A 20,974-nucleotide genomic window follows, 5' to 3' on the forward strand; every position below is an offset into this window, starting at 1 on the left:
ACTATTCGCTCAATATTAGTTTTGAAAATCTTTCTAAAACAAATCACATCCTTTGATGTCTTGTTAATACTTGAGATTTTTTTTAATTATATGGAAAAATGTTTAAGTATTTTTCAGTTTTGCTTTGGTTGAGTTCTATTTTATTTGAATATTATTATAGTTTTTTCCCTTGCATTGCTTTTCTTTGAATAATTTTAATTTTTGTATATGTGTGTGTTTAGTCGATGATAATAGAGTTATACATTTTTAAAATATAAAAAAGAAAAAGAATTTAAAAAATAATTTTTAATATTCAAACACATTAGAAGAACCAAATGAAATCAATTAAAATTTAAAAAGGGAAAAATCAAAGGTATAAAGATGAATAAATTCTGGAATACTGAAAAATCAAAGCATGGGTATTAATTAATTTGACTATAATCATCATTGACATGGTGTATACATATATTTTTAAAACTGGGCAGCAGTTATGTAAAAGGTAAGTTTTGGTCACGTGACAAGATGCTACATGCCCTTTGGGATCTAAAAGAAAAAATGCGTTCAGCAAATCTAAGTCAAATTGCCTGAAACAATAAACAAGTATATTGGCTTACTCAGAAAAGTTAGAAGCTCAATTCAAGATGAAACAGCACATTAGATAATACTAGAGCTAATTATTAAACTGAAAGGCAAAACTAAGGAAATGCAGAAATGTGAGGCTAAGAGGGGGAAAATGTTAAATCCTAAGAAGAAAATACAAGATAAAGTGAGAAATTCTAATATTTGTCTAGAAAGATGGGAATGAGGTAGAAACCAAGAGATAATAGCTGAGGATTTGCCAGAATTGTTGAAAAATACTAATTCTGAGATTATGAAAACCCAGAAAATCACAAGAAAGATTTATATATAATATATAATATCTGTTATATCTATTTGTCTATTATACATATTATATATATTTCTAGACTTACAATAGCAGTAATTAAGAATATAAACATTCGAAAGTTCTCTTTCTAATGAGGCAAAGAGAAAATGCATTATGTAAAACAAAATAACAACTAGACTGATAGCTGTTTCTTCTCAACAGCCACAATGTCACCAAACATTGGAACGATTTGCTAAAAGACAGTAAGTCTCAAACTAGAATTCCATACCCAGTGAATAATCTCTTTAGAACAAAAGGAAAAAAACAAGGGCTTTTCTCAGGTTCATAGAAACCAAGACAAAAATAGATTTGTTACCTTTTGTCCTACAGATCTCACTAGAGAAGCAGTCTAAATTATTTATTTGAAGCAGAAGGGATCAAGGAGTGAGGTAGTAAAAATACACTCTGTGAGATAAGTGCGTAGATCTGACTCAGTTGTTACAAGCAAGAGCAGTTTTGCTCCCTCGGGGAGACCTCTGACAATGGCTGGAAACATTGTGACAATTCAGGGAAGAACGGCATCCTAGAGAGGCCACTTGGGGTACAGAGCAGACAGCAACCGTAGCCAACAGCGCCTCGCTCAGTGTCTGCAGTACTAAGGTTGGGAAATGCTGATATAAATTAATATAATACACTGCTAACAGCAATTTGTCTTGTGCAGTTAGAACTAAAATACGCTACAAAACGGTATTTTAAGACCATGATATAATTTGGAAAGATGGAAGAGATCTTGACTAACTGTATGCTTTGTAAGTTATGTGATCATATTCAAGTATTATAAGTGACTACTAAATAAATGAACACACACTAGAAGCTGAATATTCTCTAACCTAGCATATGAGGATGCAAAGTGAGAAAGTAAACAGGAAATGAGAAAGGAACAATAAAACTAAAAACATAGAAAAAAGAGTAAGCAATATGGCAGAAATCAGTAATCAAAATAACTATGGATATCTTAAAACTTAGTCTAGAGGGAATAAGAATTCCAGCTAAATACTGTTCACAAGAGATACATACAAAACATCAGGGCACAGAACTGGGAAAAATTAAAGAATAAAAGATACACAAGGCGCATGCTGTCTTCCAAAAATAGGGTTTCTGTATTACACTGATGCTAGACAAAACAGGCTTAAGGCAAATGAAAAGGTCACTACATAGTACTAAAGAAATTAAACACAACATGAAGTTAATTCTAAGCTTGCACTTATCAATGTAACCTAATAAATATTCTTTAAATAGGCAAAACTACAAGGAAATTTAAGAAATCTATCAGTCAATTTTTAATGTACCCCTCTCGCATGAAGCAAAAGTAAAATCAGCAATGATAGCAGAAGATTTGAAACAAACATTTATAGAATAATGTATCCATACTTGGGGATGAGTTGATTTTTATGCACATTTAGAACTTTTAAAAAATAACCACAAGCTACGACAAGCCACGACAAATCACTAAAGAGTTGTCATCATGACCCATTTTCATTTCCCATAGTGAAAATAATGTAAGGAAAAATTACAAAAAGGTAGTCCTGTAAGTCTGACAGTTGGAAAATTTTAACTACCTCCTGGATAAAAGTACAAAATACAAATGGAAACTAAAATGTTTATAATGTTTCCATTCTAGTTCAGTGTAAAACAACTGTGGAACTAAGGAAAAGTGATACCTAGACAAAAAATTTTACCTAAAATCATATAGGAAGAGGATAAAAAACAGTAAAAATTACAACGTTAAAAAAGATCAAAGAAAACAAAAAATAAGAGAAGAAGGTAATGAAATAGAAAACAAAAACAAAATAGACTGGACAAAGCTGAATGCTGGGCCTTCAAAAAACAAACTCTTGAAACTGACAAAATTCTGGCAAAATCAGTCAAGAAAAAGGAAGCGCCAGGGATTTAGCTCAGTGGTTCTGCCGCTTGCCTTCCAAGTGCAAGGTCCCGAATTCGATCCCTGGTACCAAAAAGAAAAAGAGAAAGAAAAAGGAAGCAAAACCTAAGTAAACAATATTAGGAATGAAAATGAGGACATATCTGTAGATAGTGCAGAGACATAACAAGAGATACAAACAACTTTATGCCAATAAACATTAAAAGCTTCAACAAAATGGATGTTACTAAAGAAATACAAACCACCAAAAACAAATCATGAAGAAATATGAAAGTGGATAATACCATAAAAATTGAAGAAATTGAATTAGTAGATAAATATCTTTCCAAAATGAAAACATCAGGCATAAGAAACTTCACAGGAAAGTTCCTTCCAACATCCAAACAGCAAGTTATTATAATCATATACAAATTCTTTCAAGAATGACAAAAGAGAAAACTCTCCCCAGTGTATTGAATGAGGCTAATATTCCTGGAACATCAGAATAAATAAGAGTAATACAAAAATCAAATCTCCCAGACTAATCTCAGTCATACCTAATATAAAAATTCTTAGCAATACATTAGCATCTAAGTCTGGCAATGCATAATAAATATAATGTCTCATGTCTAAGTAGGGTTCTCCCAGACATCCAACGGTGCTTCATTATTAGAAAATGTATTAATATAATTTACCAAATTAGTAGATTAGAGGAGGAAACAATATAACTAATTCAATAGATGTAGAAAATGCATTTGATAAAACTTGGCACATCTTTTCATAATTCAAAATATAGATATTGAATAAAATGCTTTTAAACTGATAGAAGACATCTACTACATTATATCTATGGTATAAATATATATACTGTATATGTATATACTTATGCTTATGTAATATATATCATATATAATTTATAAATTTATATTATACTTTGTAATATTTATATATAAAATACCCATACAATATATGTTATATATATCATGTTATATATAAAAGAAGTTGTATCTTAATGATCAAATATTAAAAATTTCCAAAAAAAAAAAAGAAATATTTATCCCCCTCCCTGGGCTGGGGATTTAGCTCAGTGGTGCTGCTGCCTGCCTCACAAGTGCAAGGTCCTGAGTTCAATCCCCAGTACCAAAAAAAAAAAAAAATTTAAAAACCATAACCAAAATGCCTACTCTAATCTCAACAGTTTGGAGATGTATGGAAAAACCTAGAGCATGTAATATGACAAGAAAAAGAAAGGAAGAAGGATTAGAAAGAATAAAGCCTGGGTATCACTGGTCAGTGATACAAACAACTTTTTGAGACACCTGAAAGAATTTCTACATAAGTTATGAGAATGAACTTTAGCAAGCTTCTGGATGCAAAATCAAAATTAATTCAGCAACAAGTTGAAGAAAAAATATATCCTATATATGAAAATTTTTGTATTATTTAGTACAAAAACAAAAATGATAAAGTAGTGTACCTAGGAATAAATCTATCAAAATAAATTCAGAGTCAATTATTAAATGAAATCTATATAAACTAAAAGAGATATCACATTCAAGGATAGACTCAGTAATAGAATTACGTCGATATCCTCCAATTGACTTAGAGACCATATAATTTCAGTAAAAGTCTCATAGAATATTTTATGGAATTTATCAAGATGATTTAAAAAATACATAGAAAACCAAAGAATCAAGGATCACTGAAATGCTCTTGAAGAAACGCAAGCTGAGGAGAGAGTGTAGTATTAAAGAGAGACAATAAGATTAGAGGATTCAATAACACTAGAGAATCCAGAAATATAGCCATAATTGTATAAAGATTTATGATAGAGCAGGCAAAGCAAATCAGTAAAGAAAGGACAGAAATATTTAAAGTACGATACTGGAACCAATGGGAAAAACCATATCCATATGGAAAAAAATTAATGAAATTGTTCACACTCTTCATAAATGTTAATTACAAGTGTATACAGGACCATTATGTAACTTTCAGCACACGTCTTAGAAAACTAAATTTATACCCTTGATTAAGGCACTATTTCCCAAGTGTACAAAGAGTCCAAAGAGTAAGAAAAAAATTGATAAATGAAATTGCATTAAAACAAAACCTCTGTTCTTTAAAGGATGTTGTGATCAAAAGTGAAATTACCAGCCACAAACTGGGATAATTTATTTGCCACATGTATAATGGACTCAGGGTTGTAATCAGAGTTGTAAATGAGTCCTAGTAATCAGTGTTAGAAAAATCAAACCCAGTTTAAAAAAAAACAAAACAGGCACATGACCTGGGTTCTCTGCAGAAGAGAAAACAGTGATCAATATGCATATAAACGTGCCAGCCTCACCGACAGGTAGACATGAAAGATTCTTTAGTGTCCCTCGGTTACACCGGGAGTAATGATTCCCACAGTCCTTGCCTTTGTTTTATAAGAAGATAGAGTTGGACAAAAGAGAAATTTTCACAAAATTTGAAAGGTGGAAATGAAATGTGGTTATAACTCTCTCTGTAGGTCTCACTAAGCCAGTGGAGTGACAAACAGATGCAAAAGTATCCACAGGTCCAGCTTAAGCAAGAGTTGTGCCCCACTGCTCACCAGAGGCTCAGGCACTGGGCTGGGAATCCCGGGACACTGCTTCTCCTCTGCTTCCCACAGGGCTCTGCCTGGGTCCGACACTCATCCTGTGATGCTGGCTTCTCAGTCGCCGGCCGGCCGTGACTGTTCCCACACCAGTGCCTCGGGAGGGTGGTCAGTGACCCGGCTCCAACAAGTCAAGCCCACTTCTAGTCCTTCACTTTCCTGGTTCCTTACATGTTCAGATGACTTCTAATTCTTACATAAATCCTTTATCCTGTAACACCTCAGTTTGCTCGCCCGATGGAACACCGATGGAAACTTAGAACGGAGCAAAACAGCAACAGCAAGTGTAGCTTCCTCTTGCCTTCTAGTTCTTCTCCAAGCTCACCTTCATAGAAAGGCCTTTTCTGAAGTTCAATCCTACCCTGGTTCATCACTACCTACCCCTTTTTCCCCACAAATAAGACCTAGCTGAAAAATAATCAGCCTTGAAAATTAGACAGCAAAAATGCCAGCCCCAATCAGCCTGTCTTTGCCTCACCTGCCTTACACAGTAGCCACTGAGCAAGAGAATAGTGACAGCAGGTATTTATTATTTTCAAAGAAACAATGGTAGTTCTTTTCTGTTTTTTTGTTTTGTTTTGGTACCAGACATTGAACTCTGGACCTTGCGCTTGGGAGGCAGGCAGTGGAACCACTGAGCTTAATCCCTGGCCCTACAAAGATAGCTCTTTTGTCTGTTTTAATGTTCTTCCATTCATTCATCTTTCACTCAAGTACGATATAGCTGTCATATACCTGCTATGTCCCCTCTGTATCCCCAATGGAATGTCAGTTAAATTAGGAGACCTTGGAGACTTTCATATTTTTGCTTTCTCTGTTTTATTCACTGCTATATACCTAGCACATATTAGACACTTAATAAATAATGTTACATGAAAAGGAGATTTAATTTCATATCCACTAGATTGGAAAAAATGTCTAAAAGGTCAGAGAATACCAAGTATTGACAAAGATGTAGAGAAAATGGAATATAAATATACTTCAAATACAATCAATCTGAGAATAATGTGGTCTTACCTGAAAACTTAGACATGTACATATCCTAAGACACAGAAATTCCACCTCCAATGACTCGTTGAAGGGAAGAAGCGTAAAACATGCCATGCTTTTTTAAAAGGAATACTATATGCAGCAATGAAAATGAAGGAATTACATTAGTACACATAAAAATTAATCTTGAGCATAAAATTGAGCAAAAAAAGAAATTTATAGAAGCCTGGGTCATTATTCCATTACTATAAAGTTCAAAAGTATGAAAAACAAAATATTATATTTTATAAATAGGTTAAAATAATAAAAGGAAATAAACAAGAGATACAAAATTTAGGCTAATGGATGTTGGTAGGGCAGGGAAAGGGATGGAATTAAGGAAAAGCCCCTGGAATTTTCCAGGAGATTTGTAATATGTTATTTCTTGAGCTGGATGATGTGATAGGGGGTATTAATTTGTATATATTTAATATTTTACCTAAATTTTAATTTTAAAAATTATTTTTGCCAAATAGATTATAATCGTCCTAGAAATATGAAAACTTTATCATCAACTAGGATAGCCAAATTGCAAAAGGTTTTTATGCCTTTCATCTACACTTAAGTTAGTATTTGAATTCACAAACATTTAAATCTTTCCAAAATTGTATATTCGAAGTTTTGTCCAAGGCTCTTGGATTGCAAGAAACAGAAGTCATCTCCAGCCAGCTTAAACAAAAGGAGAAATTAATTATAATGAAGTGAAAGGGCAGCTGCCATAATTAGGCCAAATGTAAGGCGTAAAGAGGGTGATCATAAATTCCATTGTCAATTTTCTAAGCTAACTATATTGCTACTGCCCTACTTATTGATCAGTCTTAATGCCATTTGCAAAATCTGCCCCTAAAGAGACTTCCACATCTTGAAAAGTCATCACGGAGTTGGAAAACTCACCTTAATAAAGAGGCAGAAGCCACATTTTCCAGATGTCTACAGCAGTTTATCCCTTCTGTGTTGTCTCTTAGTGTTTTTAAATTTCGTGTAATCAAATGCATCAACAATTCCTTCTTTTTAATTTTGAGGTTGTTTTGTCTTTTTAAGAAGGCATTGCTTGGCACAAGTTCTCAAGATAGTTTTCCATTTAAAAGATTTTTTTTAATTTTATAAATCATTTGGAGATTTTAATGCACTTGATATTTATTTAGGGGAACAGTTTGAAAACAGGTTCTAATTTAGCTCTTTTTAAAATGTATCATCAATTACCTTCCCACCACTTGCTGAACAGTTTTCCCTTTCTCCACTGATATGACACCGTGTGGGGGATCAGAAAGAATAACCAGAGGTGGGTCCCGGATGGTTCGGGCCACTCATGTACGAAGACCACTCGCTACCCAGTCTCTCCATTCAGATACTGTGCTGCTTTGCCTTACTGGCGGAGGGGTGTAGAGAATAGAAGAAACATCCTTTACCTTTGGGGAGGGTAGAATGGGAGGAAGTTCCTATTTGATGGGTCAAGACACATTCCCCTCTGCTGATCAACGGGTGGTTGCATACCTAGCACTTCTTTATTTATATATATTTACCCACTGTGGTTGTGTCCTAGATTAACCTGGCTACTCAAAGTGGAGGGGGCCGGCCAGTAGCAAAGCACTGAGTGAAAGCTTATTAGAAATGTAAATTCCTACACAAACCCCAGGCCTAATGAATCAGAATCTTCATTTTAACCAGATCCCCAGATGAGTGCTTTGTGCCTTGGAGTTCAAGAAGCATTCTGGGAAATTCTCAGACTACATTAACGCTTGGCAGTGCAATACTCTGCCAATCCATCTCACAAGTGAGCATTCTTTAGACATTGGCTGTCCGGCATGGAAGCCACTGCCACTGAGGCTACAAACCTTTGACATGTGTTTTCAGCGTAAAGCACACATTGGATTTCAAATGCTTCACACACAAAAACAAAAGTAAAATATCTTATTTTTCATGCCAACTACATGTTGAAATATTGGATTAAATTAGATACATGATTAAAGTTAATATCACCTGTTTCTGTTTACTTTTTATTGTAGCTACTAGATTTTTTAATAATATATGTGGCTTTAATTATATATGTGACTGGCCTCTCTCTCCCCACTTGGTATTTTTGGTTCCTGCACCCATCCTCTTGGGAGTGAGCTTTCTAGCTGCCATCCACAATGTTCACTCCTTGATGTGACTAAAATCCCTCTCCTCTGACAAGCCTTCTTGTCCCAGCCACTTGCATCAGGTTGCTAACACTGGGGCAAAATGCAATTTTATTGTTGTTGTTTGGAAAAGGCCCATAAACAGGAGAGAAGGGATCAGGGATGAAGTTCAGGCTATACCTTTAATCTTTAATACTCTCTATGGCATTGACCATTGTATTTCTCAGAATCTCTTCTTCCAATCCCTCTTGCTGCCAAGCAAAAGGTCTGAACTAGATAATCCTTCAAATGCTGGAAATCTCAAGCACAACTATTTACTCTGAACTATCTTCTGCTGTCCCTGTAATTAGATTGTAAATTCCTTGAGGGCAGGTATTTCATTTAAAATTCCACCTTTAACTACTCTTGCTATGACTGAACATCAGAGATCTCAGTAGTTGTCTTTAATGATGACTTCTATGCCAAGGGACAAAACATTTATTCAGATAGATCGAGTTTTACAAGAAACTTGTACCCTCATAAAGCAATAGAAGTAGAGACCTGGTACACAAATAGCTGTGTTTTGAGGTAAATCCTGCCTGCACATTTGTGTTTGCATATTTGTTTTTTAAAGCTTGATCATCTGACTGTCACCTGAGGAATCTTGGTTAAACATTTCTTTATGCAAAACAAATAACATAGAGTAGTTAAATATTTTACCTCTCTGGCTAAAATTGGGTTATTTTTATTTCCTCCACTCTGAATGTTTAAGGTGGAAAATCAAGTATTCAAAATGTCCAAAAGATTTCCAGTTACAAAAATCCCATCATCTGTGAAAAATAGTGGCAAACTCTGAATGATTAAGTCAACAAACATGTATCACAAATTTATTATAACTGAATGAGTCAGTAATCTTCACTGAAAACTTCTGAATGTGGCAAATTCTCAGTAAACAAAGAAGAACTGGAAGATGAGCCTTTCTTCTCAGGCATTTACCACTTCACTGAGGGAAACCAAACCTGTAAAGTAAAGAGAACTAAATGGATCCTTACACAAAACAGAAGTGACCAATAACCATTGATTGAGCCCTTGTGAATTAATGTGAACAAGGCTAATATATGCACTCTGAATATATTTTAAGGGCTCAGAAGGGGCTCATATTGGGACACCTGGGGGGCTCAGATATTTAAAGACTTGTTTGAAAAAGCAGGAAGCCAGGAAAGACCAACCCAAGTGCCCAGCAGCAGGTCAGATGTAGGACCATGAGAGCAAGGTGCATTTCCATCCTTCCACCAGAGAAAGGGAGAGATGGAGTGTGCAGGAAGGGTGGTCCACCATCTGCGGTCCATCTGAGAACCTGTGCTTTGTCCACTACCTGTGGAGGGTCACTGTGATGTCTTGTTCTAAACGTAGATCACTCTGATCCCTCCTCCGCCATCACCTCAGCACCTGTGAGTGAAGCATCCAAAGTCCACTCTACACTGAAGTTTCTCGTTCATCTGATGAGAACAAGGAAGGAAGATTGCTTCTGACCTGAGTTTCAGGCCCATGTCTGCAACAATGTAATAAGTTGACACCCTTTTTCTACTCATCTTCTCTAAGGCTCAGTTTCTCCATTTGTCAAATGAAAACAGTAAACGTTACCTACCTACATTCTTGTTGTGAGGACCAAATGAATAGTCTAAGATTCATAGACATATTGTACACCCAATAAGTGCAATACAAACAATAACAAATTCAAGAAGAACTCCCCAAGAATGGCTAAAGGAGCTGTGAAGAGGAAACGAGCGAGCAAAACCTTAAAAGCCCACGCAGGAGATGAGTCCTTCAAAGATGTGTTTCCAAGGGTCACCTCCATTTGTTGACCCCTGACTATGTTCCAGGCCAAGTTCACATGAATTTGAGAGACCATTATAACCTCCCTAGGAAATGGGAATGTAGAAGGACATTAGCTGAAGGTCGGTGAGGTTAAGTATCTTGAGCAAAGCACACAGCTAGTAGGTCACACAACACAGGGAAAGGAACAAATTGTGTTACAGTCAAATGGCCAGAAGCCACCCTATGAGATTCCCAGCCTATCCTCCGGTGGACATAGATGATTGAGGGCAGCTCAAGTAAGCCCTGGAATGAAGCCAAGTTCTGAGACTGAAAGGCACACATAGGAATCAGGGATAAGGAGCTCAGGTTAGCCATAGAATTGTATCACGCATTCTGTGAAGGACTTATTGCCCAAGCTACTGTTCGTAACCATGGAGACCAAGAAACAACAGATATTTCTTTCCTGCCCATTTCTAAACCACTGTTGTGTTACTCTGCGGTCATGATTTGCTATGAGTATTACCTGAAAATACCACGTTCTACAGTATTATTTTTACTTTATTTTTATTAGTCCATATTTGAGGTACATAACTGTTACTGTCATCATGGGGAGTTGGTACATATGCATAACAAATCTTAACTCTTTTTTACTTTTTTCTCCCTGGCCTCTCCTTTGCCTCCCTCTATTTTGATAGAGGTAGTAGAGTTCAAAATCCAGGGCTGGAAAGGTTCACAGTCGGCCTGGAAAGGAGATTATAATGAACACCTGTTGCGTCTGTCTGGCCAGCTCCATGCTGGCCAACATCCTGATTATCACCCCATCCAAGTCACTGAGGTTCTGAGAGCACTGATACCCATTTGCAGACCAAGAAAGGGCCCACAATCCAGGCTTTCCCATTAGCGTTCTTCAAATCTCCAGAGACAGCTATTGGCTCAGGGATGGCAAGTGACTCTGAATGGGTCAGTCAAGAGCTGATGTGAGTCTTTGTTAGACTATCAAGAAATTAAAGGACTCTGCCTGGGAGTGGATTTACCAGCGAATAGATAAATTTGCCAGAACCCTCTTCCTGGGAGAAGTGAAATCTGGGTCCGTGCACACCAAAAGCTCTGGCCCTAGACTTTTCAAATATATGAGTTGGTGATTTTAGGAGAGAAAAGTCTTGATTAACTGAGAGTTATGTGCAATTCAAAGCTGTCGGTCTTGTCACAAATTTATACTTAAAGTGAGTGGACTGTGTGAGCATGGGGCACGAGGAAGAAGAGAATCCAGGTGAGAAGGAAGATCGGTCCTTAATCCATAAGCAGAGCAAATGATATCAGGCAGAGACAGCTCAAAACCAAACAAACAAAACAAAACACCTAGGTAAAGACTGAAACAACAGGGATGAGATTTATCAGACGAAAATAATACCAGAAGCTGTGCCAACTGTCTCTGGAAATAGAAAATAATTAAATATGAGAAGAGAGGTTTGGGAAATAACTGTGTCCCTAATGTCAGGTACAAGGGAGAGAACATTGGATGGGGCTAGTTTTAAAGAGTGGCAAGGAAACTAGAGTGGGATTACAAAAGAAAAAGCAACAAAAAAATATTTTTATGTGGGGAATATTTGGAACAAAATTCAGTAGTAAGACACACTGGTATCTAGGACTTTGTTTCAAAATTGAAATTAGACAGTAAATTTAGTTTGTTGCTTTAGTGGACAAACTGAAAACTCTATCTGAAATTATCATTACCACCAAACATCTTATTTTCACATGTATTATAGAAGAGTTGGGGAAATAGCCAGCACAAAATTCATAATGCTTTCCTAATCAAGAACCATGCTGACAGACAAAAGTGAAAACAATTTAAACATATAATTCCATTTTAATATGAAAATCTAACTCCATAAATAATCTTGGGCATAGAAATATTCTCTGTCCCCATAAGTAGGTTTTTTAATTCCATGTAACTCAGTAGTATCTACTATTAATTTTCTTCATGAGCAGCAATTAATAGATTATATAATTTCATGTATCACTTCAGGTGCCATACAATCAAATAAAAATAATTAAATAGAGAATAAGAGGTGGAAGCCATTTATCTGGTTAATTAGATTCAACCTGGAGTCTGATTCAAGGCATAACTATTACTGGGTGGTTTGGAATGTTTATTTAGATCTTCACAACAAGTACTTAATTACAACAGAAAAGACAAATGAAACGATGTTAAATTGACATAGATAAAGTCAAAGAACCAGGATAAAAAATGGAAAAATGCATTAGTAGTGAAATTTCACTATATCCTTCTCAGACCCTTACACTCCAGATATATATTTGTTTTATAAACTTGGGAGTGACTCTAAGATACTGGAGAAGTAATTTGTAATAATTCTAAGTGACTGCATGACCTACAGTATTCACAGTGTGTAAGTTAAGAATCTGCATCTGAATAGGTTTCTTTGGTAGACTACATGTGCATCCTCTTGGTCATTTGTTTGGCTGGCTGTTTCTGCTGGGTCTTGCCAGGGCCTGGTGGAGCCCTACACACAACACACTCCACTGTGGCCACGTGTTCACATGGCCCATGAGTCCTTGGTCTACAAACTTTTCCAGAACCAGAACCACCTCTTTCCCATCATTATACACCTGAGTGTTCCCCACAATGGCTTCCAGCTTAGTACGGTTTAAGGGAAGGGACAGAGGCTGCCAAAAACGTTCTATGTCCTTAATTCACTATAATATAAATGCCATAAAAATGAAAGGGTCTAGAAGTCATAGTCCAAGTTCTGGCTTCTCCACTTATTGGCTGAGTTATGCTGGTTCATTCACCCCATCCCCTGCACGGTGCTGCTCTCTCTAAAATTGGGGTACAGTTTATAGCCACCCTTCCACTTGTTAAAAGATTTTCACAAGGCGAGGAAAGTAAAAGGGCTCTGTATCCATAAAAGGTTTACAATTTAGCATTACTTTCTATCATTTGGGTCACAGGGTAATGACCAGAGTTCAAGTACATCTTGTCTCAGATAAGCCTAAATCTTCATCTTGAGAAATACCTTCCACCTAGTTTGTTGTTGTTGGGATTCTTTGTGGTCCTGTGTGAGACAATGAAAACTCATGCCAGGTGTGAAGACAGCCCCTCGGTATTATGTTGCAGGTGTAACCTGGGCTCTCTCACTCCAGACAGCTTAACAAAGGCTACCATTTGGTAATACAATTGGAATGTGTTAGGTACGATTTTGTTCTATAAAAATTTCCTCATACCTGCTCAAAAAAAAAAAAATGTGTCCCAAGGAAAAGAGCAAAGGAGGAAGCAAAAATTATTTGAGGGCCTACTATGTTCTGGGCTTCAAGAAAAACAGAAAGAATCAAGTCCAACCAGCTTTCACAGCCCAAGGGTAAGGACAGAGGTCTGGCCTAATCTTCCCAAGGTAAGGCAAGGTTGGAGAAACTGTGGACTCCTTAAATATTTCCAATTAATAAAGCAATGCCTTCAACAGAAAAAAAAAAAAATCCAATGCAATATAAGTGTACTGACCATCAGGTAATTCTTTTCTAAGATATCAACTTGAAAAACAACCAGTGCATGATAAAGGCCCTCGGAGAAAGATGTGTAGTGGATTTCAGCTCTGTATCCTGGCAACGATAGGTGGAAGCTCCCTTCGAGATAATGTCAGAGCCTTAATCTTCGAATGTGCGGCCTGAGCGGGCAGTGCCCAGCCTCACCCCAGGTTGGGCCTGGTTCAAAGCGGGGTGTTTTGACCTCTCTTTGGTGCAGCTATTTGATGTCGAGCCACCTTGTTAACATGTGAAATCCTAATGTTTTCAGAAGCATAAAAAAGGTAGATCCCTGCTAGTGTTGAATTCTGATCTTGTTCCCAAGTTTTTACATTTGAAGGGAAAAAGCATAAAATAGGTCTGAAAATAAGTATTTACATAGAACAAGAAAAATACACAACAGGCCCGGGGATTTAGCTCAGTAGTTGTGCTGCCTGCCTCAAAAGCTCAAGGACCCAAGTTTGATCCCTGGTACCAAAAAAAAAAAAAAAAAAGAAGAGAAAAATACAAAAAAAATCAAAAAAATTAAAGCTGCAAAAGAGCAAACATTTTTACAAAACAGAAAATAACTTTTACTGGCCGGCATATGCCTGAAAATCTTTTTCCTGTGTTTTTAACAATACAGTTCCTGATCATTCCTTCAATGATCAATGCTTTCATAATGTCAGTCCTTAGAAAAGAAAGATAATTCTTCCAGCAACATTGATCAAAATTTATTTTTAATTAGACAGTTTTAAAAGTTGCCTTTTCAGTGATATATGTGCACCCATGTTCATAGCAGCACAGTTCGTAATAGCTAAAGCTTGGAAGCAGCCCAATTGCCCATCAACTGGAAACTGGATAAAGAAAATGTGGGTTTTCTATAAAATGGAGTACTACTCAGCCATAAAGAATGAAAAACTAGAGTCATTTATAGCTAAATGGATGCATATCGAGGCCATACTCTTAAGTGAAATAAACAGGACACACATGTGTAAATACCGAATAGTTTCACTAGTGTGAGAAACTGATAGTGTAAACAAGGGTTAAAATGATTAAAATGAATAATTGATAATTTGAAATAGGAAAAAAGGTCCAAAGATGAAGGAGTGAAGGGAGGGGAAGGGGAAAGGAAAAGAGGGAAAGGAAAAACTATGAGAAAAGAAAAAAAATGGAAATGAAATCTATGTAAAGAGGGAAGGGCGGAGGGGGTGAAGGGTGCACAGGTAATGGGGAAAAAATAAGAACCAAATATACCATGGACAGGTACAAACACCCAATGATAAATGTAAACGAATTGTATACCTAAAGTGTACCAATAAAATGTACCAATAAAATTAATTTTAAAAATAAATAAATAAATAAAAGTTGCTTTTTAACTATTATTAGACAAGAGGAAAGGAATAAGGGGAGGAGTGTAAGGCAGAGTAATGGGGGATATGATCAAAACATGTTGTATTTGTATCCAAATGCCATGATATTTTGTAAAAATTAATATGCACAAATAAAAATATAGTTTTTTAAATTGCTTTTTAGTTTTTAAAAAGTTGCTTTTAACACCACAAATTGTTACTGGCAATTCATATATCTGAGGATTGTTGTCACATTTGAAAGAACTTCTATCAGGTCTCTTTCATATGTGAGCTATACAATTTCAGGGCATCTCAAGTTTTCTTGTGTGGTAACTAATCTTTAATACTCTTAGAGCAAACTTAATAACTAGCCAATGTGCTTGTTATGTAATGTTTCACATTATTATTGTCAATATTCTATTTTAAAGCAGTTATAAATGTTAATATTTTCTAATGTATCCATGCAATTTAGTGACATGTTACAGTATATAACTTTACAAATACAGTGTTCATAGCACTGTTACATGTGTGCATCCTACAAACACAAAAATTCTGATAAACTACACCTTGGCCAAGGTCCAAATTATCTGTGAACATATCAAATAGATTTTCAAGTACTGTATATTTCTGGCACCAGGAAACTTCTGTTTTGACTGGGCATCAATGAGAAAAGAATTATTCTACAATTGTTATGTCTGATGAGTGGTAGAATTTTGCACAGAGCAGCTTCTGGCTCCATATGTTTCAAACCATATTTCTCCTCTACCTTCCAAATACTTACAGTGCTAAGAGTTTGTATCAGTCCACTTTCCAATACTGTAACAAAGTGGCTGAGATAATAAATATATGAAGAGGAAAGGTATATTGTGGATCAGTTTTGGAAGTTTCAGTCCATGACCTATTGACCCCATGGTTTCGGGTGTGTGCAAGGCAGTTCATCATGATGGGAGAGCATGGCAGACAAGGCTGCCCAGCTCATGGCAGCCAGGAAGCAAACAGAGAGGTGAGAAGGGGTCATGGTCCCCAAATCCCTTTCAAAGTTTGACCTCAGTGATCTAACTGCCTTGCACTAGGAACTCTCCAGTGGCTCTACCACTTCCTCATGGTGCCACAGCCTGGAGACCAAGTCTTCACCCAAACCATAGCACAGCTACACTTCATGCACATGTCCACAGGCAAGCTTTGGTGCTACACTTTTGTGGTAGAATGTTGTTAAATCAAAGCAGTGGCTGGTAGGAATGTGCCAGGAAGAAATTTTCATACCAAAACATTAGCTAAATGGCTTTATGTGGATATGACTGTAAACAAGATAAACATACCCTCTGACCTAAACCTTAATGGATTCCCAATCCAACCATCCTATATCCAGTTCTCCAAAACACCTGTAACAACCCCAGTACCATTCACAGGAGGGAGAATGTGACAAGAAGAGGTAAGTGTCAGAGGAGAAAGCCTCATTCATTGGCTGAAGTAAAAATATTTTCTTTTTACACATCTCACAAAAATAACTGGCAATATGGACACGTGACTAAGGTCTTCCTACGTGACTAAGGGCTCTTGAAGGGGCCCATACAAGTACAGAAACTTAACATTGACACTTGGAATCTTTTACAATTTGCAAGGAATCTGCTTTGAGCCCTGAGTTTTATTCTATTGTGAATCTCAAACTTGATCATGGAGAATTTTCTTTCTTCATAAATGTACTTCTACATTATTTAGATATAGAGTATACATTATTCTATATGATTAAATATTAATTTAAAAATCAGAAAAACAGCACAGATTATTAAAGTGTTTCAGAATTGATCAAGATAGAATTTAAGGCTGATCATGTTTTCCCAACCCTCATTATGAAGGAGCTTAATGATAAGTGAAATGCCCATGTATGAAATTAACCACTGAGAAAAATATTAGAAATGGAACTGAGTGGGTTCTGTGAAATTGGAGGATATGAAATGCTACCATGCTACAGATATCCTCTTCCTAGTCCTACTCCATCTTGCCAAGTGGATAAAATAAACCCAAATGGGGATACAGAATCCAAGAGTCGACTTAAAATAGAGGTGTTTATCCAATAGATTTCTTTCAAGTGAACAAAACAGAATGAGGACAACTGTTAAAGAAACATATCTCTTACTGACTAAAAGTAAATGGTAATGGAAAATATCATTTCAGAGGTAAATCTAAGACTTCGAGGTACCAGTGATGCAAGTGAATATGTCAGAGCTTGAGCCATCATCCAATGTAGAGCACTGGGTGGCTATTTCTGAGGTTGACAAGCATGATGGGAAGCGGCTCCTTTTTCCACATAGTGTGCCAGCCATTTGGACTTCCTTTCCATACTATTCCTCCCCAGCCTTGATTCTAGCCCATCCCTGATTTCATCTGCCTAAATCCCTACCCCGGGGAGCATAGGTTGAGATGGGGTGAAGTTCAAAAATGGGGTAAATCTGATTTACTAATTATCCATAATTAGATATGCTTCTAAGGGTTTCTTTTTAGACTATGTCAAAATATTTCCACCTCAAAGCCACTCAATCAAATAGCCACATCAAAACACTGAGAACACTAGTGAATTAATTAAATTATGAGGCAAAAAACAACATAGATTATACTAATTTTGGCTACATTATTAAGGAGTGAATGTATCCCCATATTGCATAACATTTTCTGGGTGGAACATAAGAACACATTTCTTCAACTACACCACTTCTTTTATCGTTCCTTAACTGTATGTTTTATGGATATGTCTCCACACCTATTTTCTATAGAACTCGATGTTAAGGAGCTTAAGCAGTATATGCTCTTTTTCCATTCTGATGCCAGATTGTAAAACATAGCAGCCCACAATGACTATCTGGTATTCTTTGGGACAGAACTTATACTTTATTAGGGAAGAGGAGCCTAAAACTGCCAGAACAGCATCTCCTGGCAGAAAAATACCCAGGAGGGTGGATAGGCATTTTCATGATCTACCTACCATCTCAGACCCCTTCTGTGGAGTCAACACAGAGGAATTTGGTAAATCAGATGTTCAGATGTTTGAGCCATCCATTGACATTTGTTTCCTTAATCTGACCTTCTTTGCAACAACTGTCTCTGAAACTAGATTCATTCATTTTTTTCAGTCATCCATCAGATCATGATGACTTTCTCTGTGTTAGGAAATAAAGTCACTTTAGTGAACAAAATACCCATTGCTGTTGCCTTCGTCGATCTTACAGTTGAACAAGAAAGATAGATGGTAAACAAAATAATACTTGCATGTTTATCCATCATTCATTGTGTTCCCAGAAGCCATAGATTTGGCCCTGTGTTGGGTTGAGGGTTATCAAGAGCTTCAAAGCCAAGCCCTTTCACTGTGAACCCAGAGGCAAGTCTGCTTCTACTGTGGCCACTGAAATTCTAAGGACCACTGCTAATATGGAAGCCGTGGATTACCATGTCCACCCGGGAGACCTGGTTACACACACACCCGGTGTATTAGAGCTCAGGAAGTTGTGTTTTTAGAAGAGAAAAGGTAAGTTTCTTGATGAGACCAAAACAAAAGAGCCACAGCCCTCTATCCACATCTTCAGAGGCAACAGGTATCTGAGGCTTATTCTAAGAGCAAGCAAAAGACAAGTGCAATATATTAAGTAACAGAATAATGTGGCCAAATTTGCTTAAAGTGCCCTGGCTGCACTGAGGATAATGATATGGGTGTAAAATAAGAATAGAGGCAATGAGAACAGTTGAACAATTATTTCAGAACAGAGAGGATGATATCTTGGTATAGAGAGGTGGTTTTGAGAAGGAAAACAATAGGCAAAGTCAAGAGCTACTTAGATAAAATATCAACAAGTGGCAGACTATGACAGGATAATAAAAAGGGAAAGATCGAGATAATGCATTGGTTTCCAAATTTAAAACATGTTCAGTGATTCTTTGCCTGGATGTACATTGAACTCCCTTAAAACCTCTTACCCCAGATATTTTGATGGAATTGGTTAAGCAGGGCCCAGCATGTTTTCAAAACCTTCAGATGTTTCAAACATGCATGCAGGATAGAGAATTCCTGAATGAGGTGAAGAAGAGTTCCCAGGTAGAAAACAGCTGATAGGTACAGAGTCAGAAGGAAAATAACCTGAGTTCATTCTATGTAGGTTTTGTTGGGAAAACCTGTGACCTGTCCCAAGTAAGAAATCAAGCATAGGGTTGGATGTATACATAGGGGGATCTTAGATCTAAACTGGAAACAGATGATGTGATCGACATTTGTATTGAAATAGAAGTCATGGAAGATGCAATTACCTGGGGAAAGAGAATAGCAAGAAAATAAAAGAGCCCTGAGCAACACCTACGCAGCAGGGAGAAGTAGATGAGTCAGTCAAGGACACTGCTGAAGGAGTGCTGATGGGTTAGGAGGAAACCAGTCAAATGGGTGTTGCCAAAGCCAATGCAAGCAGAGAATGCGTAAGTGGGTTGAGAACTGTGTCTAATTTTGCCAAGGCCTGGCACTCCACCTTCCTCCCAACCATCAAACTCCTGGGTAGATTCAGGCCCTCCTTATGGTAAGGCTCTACTTTGGCAAGATAGCTATCAGCCGGGAATCATTACTTAAAGGTCAAAGTGTAGGAGACTCGAAAGCCCATTTCGTTTTAGGATTTGGAAAGTAATTACAATCTCATTTCAGGTAGTAAACACAAAAGATAACATTCTATGTGCACAAGCACTTGGATTCCTACCTCTTAGACATATCTTGTGTTTGCCTATTTGTGGGTTTAAAGTTGGCAAGGATTGCATCTCTCAGGGTTCAGTGCATTCTTTCTGTTGCCAAGCCTACTTAGGGTAAAACAAACACAGGATGATCTTTCAGTACCTGAGTCCTCCCTGGGTCCCTACTGTAACCTGTACAGATTTTTGTCACTTATTGCAGAATCTCTAACTTTTTAAAAATTTCTTTACAATGTGTGTCTCCTGATTTCCCCAAAGTCTGGTTCTGTACAAGTCTTAAATGGACATGTATCTCCAGGACCTAGCGCTTGGTATGTACAGGATAAATGTTCACTGAATGAATGGAAAGTTGCATAATTTTTCTGTGAATTCATGAGCAACCAGTCTGGAAATTCCATCTCTAAGTATTCTTTCATCACAGACTGTAAAATATTGTTTAAATAAAGGATGTGGCTTATCCATGGTTAAGTTTTAAGTCAGTTTTCTATGGAGTTAGTAAAGTCTCATTCTAATACAAATTATTTAATCTCCCGGTGCCTTGGGTTTTCTGCCTATAAAATAAGAATGGCCATGCTGATTTCCCCTGGTGTTGCAGTGAAATCTCTAAAGCTCAGAACTCGATGTACCCATAAGAGTGGCCCTTGGGTTTATAGGACCAATTGATGCTCATTTCTGTCCATTCCCCCCCGCCCCCGTACATGGTGCTTCAGATGCTTCAAGGCAACAAAAGTTCTCTGAGCCTGCTTGTAACAGCTCCTAGAGCAGCCCTAAGGCTGACTCTTGTTAATCATGCCGTTCTTTGCCATGGAAGTGATTTCCTAGGGTCTCCAGCCCCTTCTGGGTGATGCAGGAGGAAGTATTGGTGGCCTTAGGGCAGAATTGGGCTAAAGGCAGCAAAGGCGCTCGGTGCCACCTGGAAGGTCCCATCAGACTTGGGTGATTGTGTTCACAGTCAGTCACTTCTCTGGTTCGATTCTACTTTTCGGTTGATTTAAGGATCTCCTGGTGGAAAACCTGTCAGAGACGTAAAAGATTAGC

At 37.1% G+C, this 20,974-nt stretch overlaps 1 long non-coding RNA gene across 2 annotated transcripts in view; it reads right to left on the reverse strand.

The window, feature by feature from the left end:
- Positions 1 to 5,960, reverse strand: part of LOC147828845 (uncharacterized) — a 37,659-nt gene extending 31,699 nt beyond the window's left edge. For both annotated transcript variants that reach the window (XR_015450097.1, XR_015450096.1), the window contains exon 1: positions 5,362 to 5,960. This is a non-coding gene — a long non-coding RNA (uncharacterized LOC147828845). The remainder of the gene's footprint in view (positions 1 to 5,361) is intronic.
- Positions 5,961 to 20,974: the final 15,014 nt, after the last annotated feature.

This window comes from Heterocephalus glaber, unplaced genomic scaffold (genome assembly GCF_053883595.1).
Source record: "Heterocephalus glaber isolate CG9 unplaced genomic scaffold, H.glaber_assembly_v1.0 deba00000901, whole genome shotgun sequence".
In the NCBI taxonomy this organism is placed as follows: Eukaryota; Metazoa; Chordata; class Mammalia; order Rodentia; family Bathyergidae; genus Heterocephalus; species Heterocephalus glaber.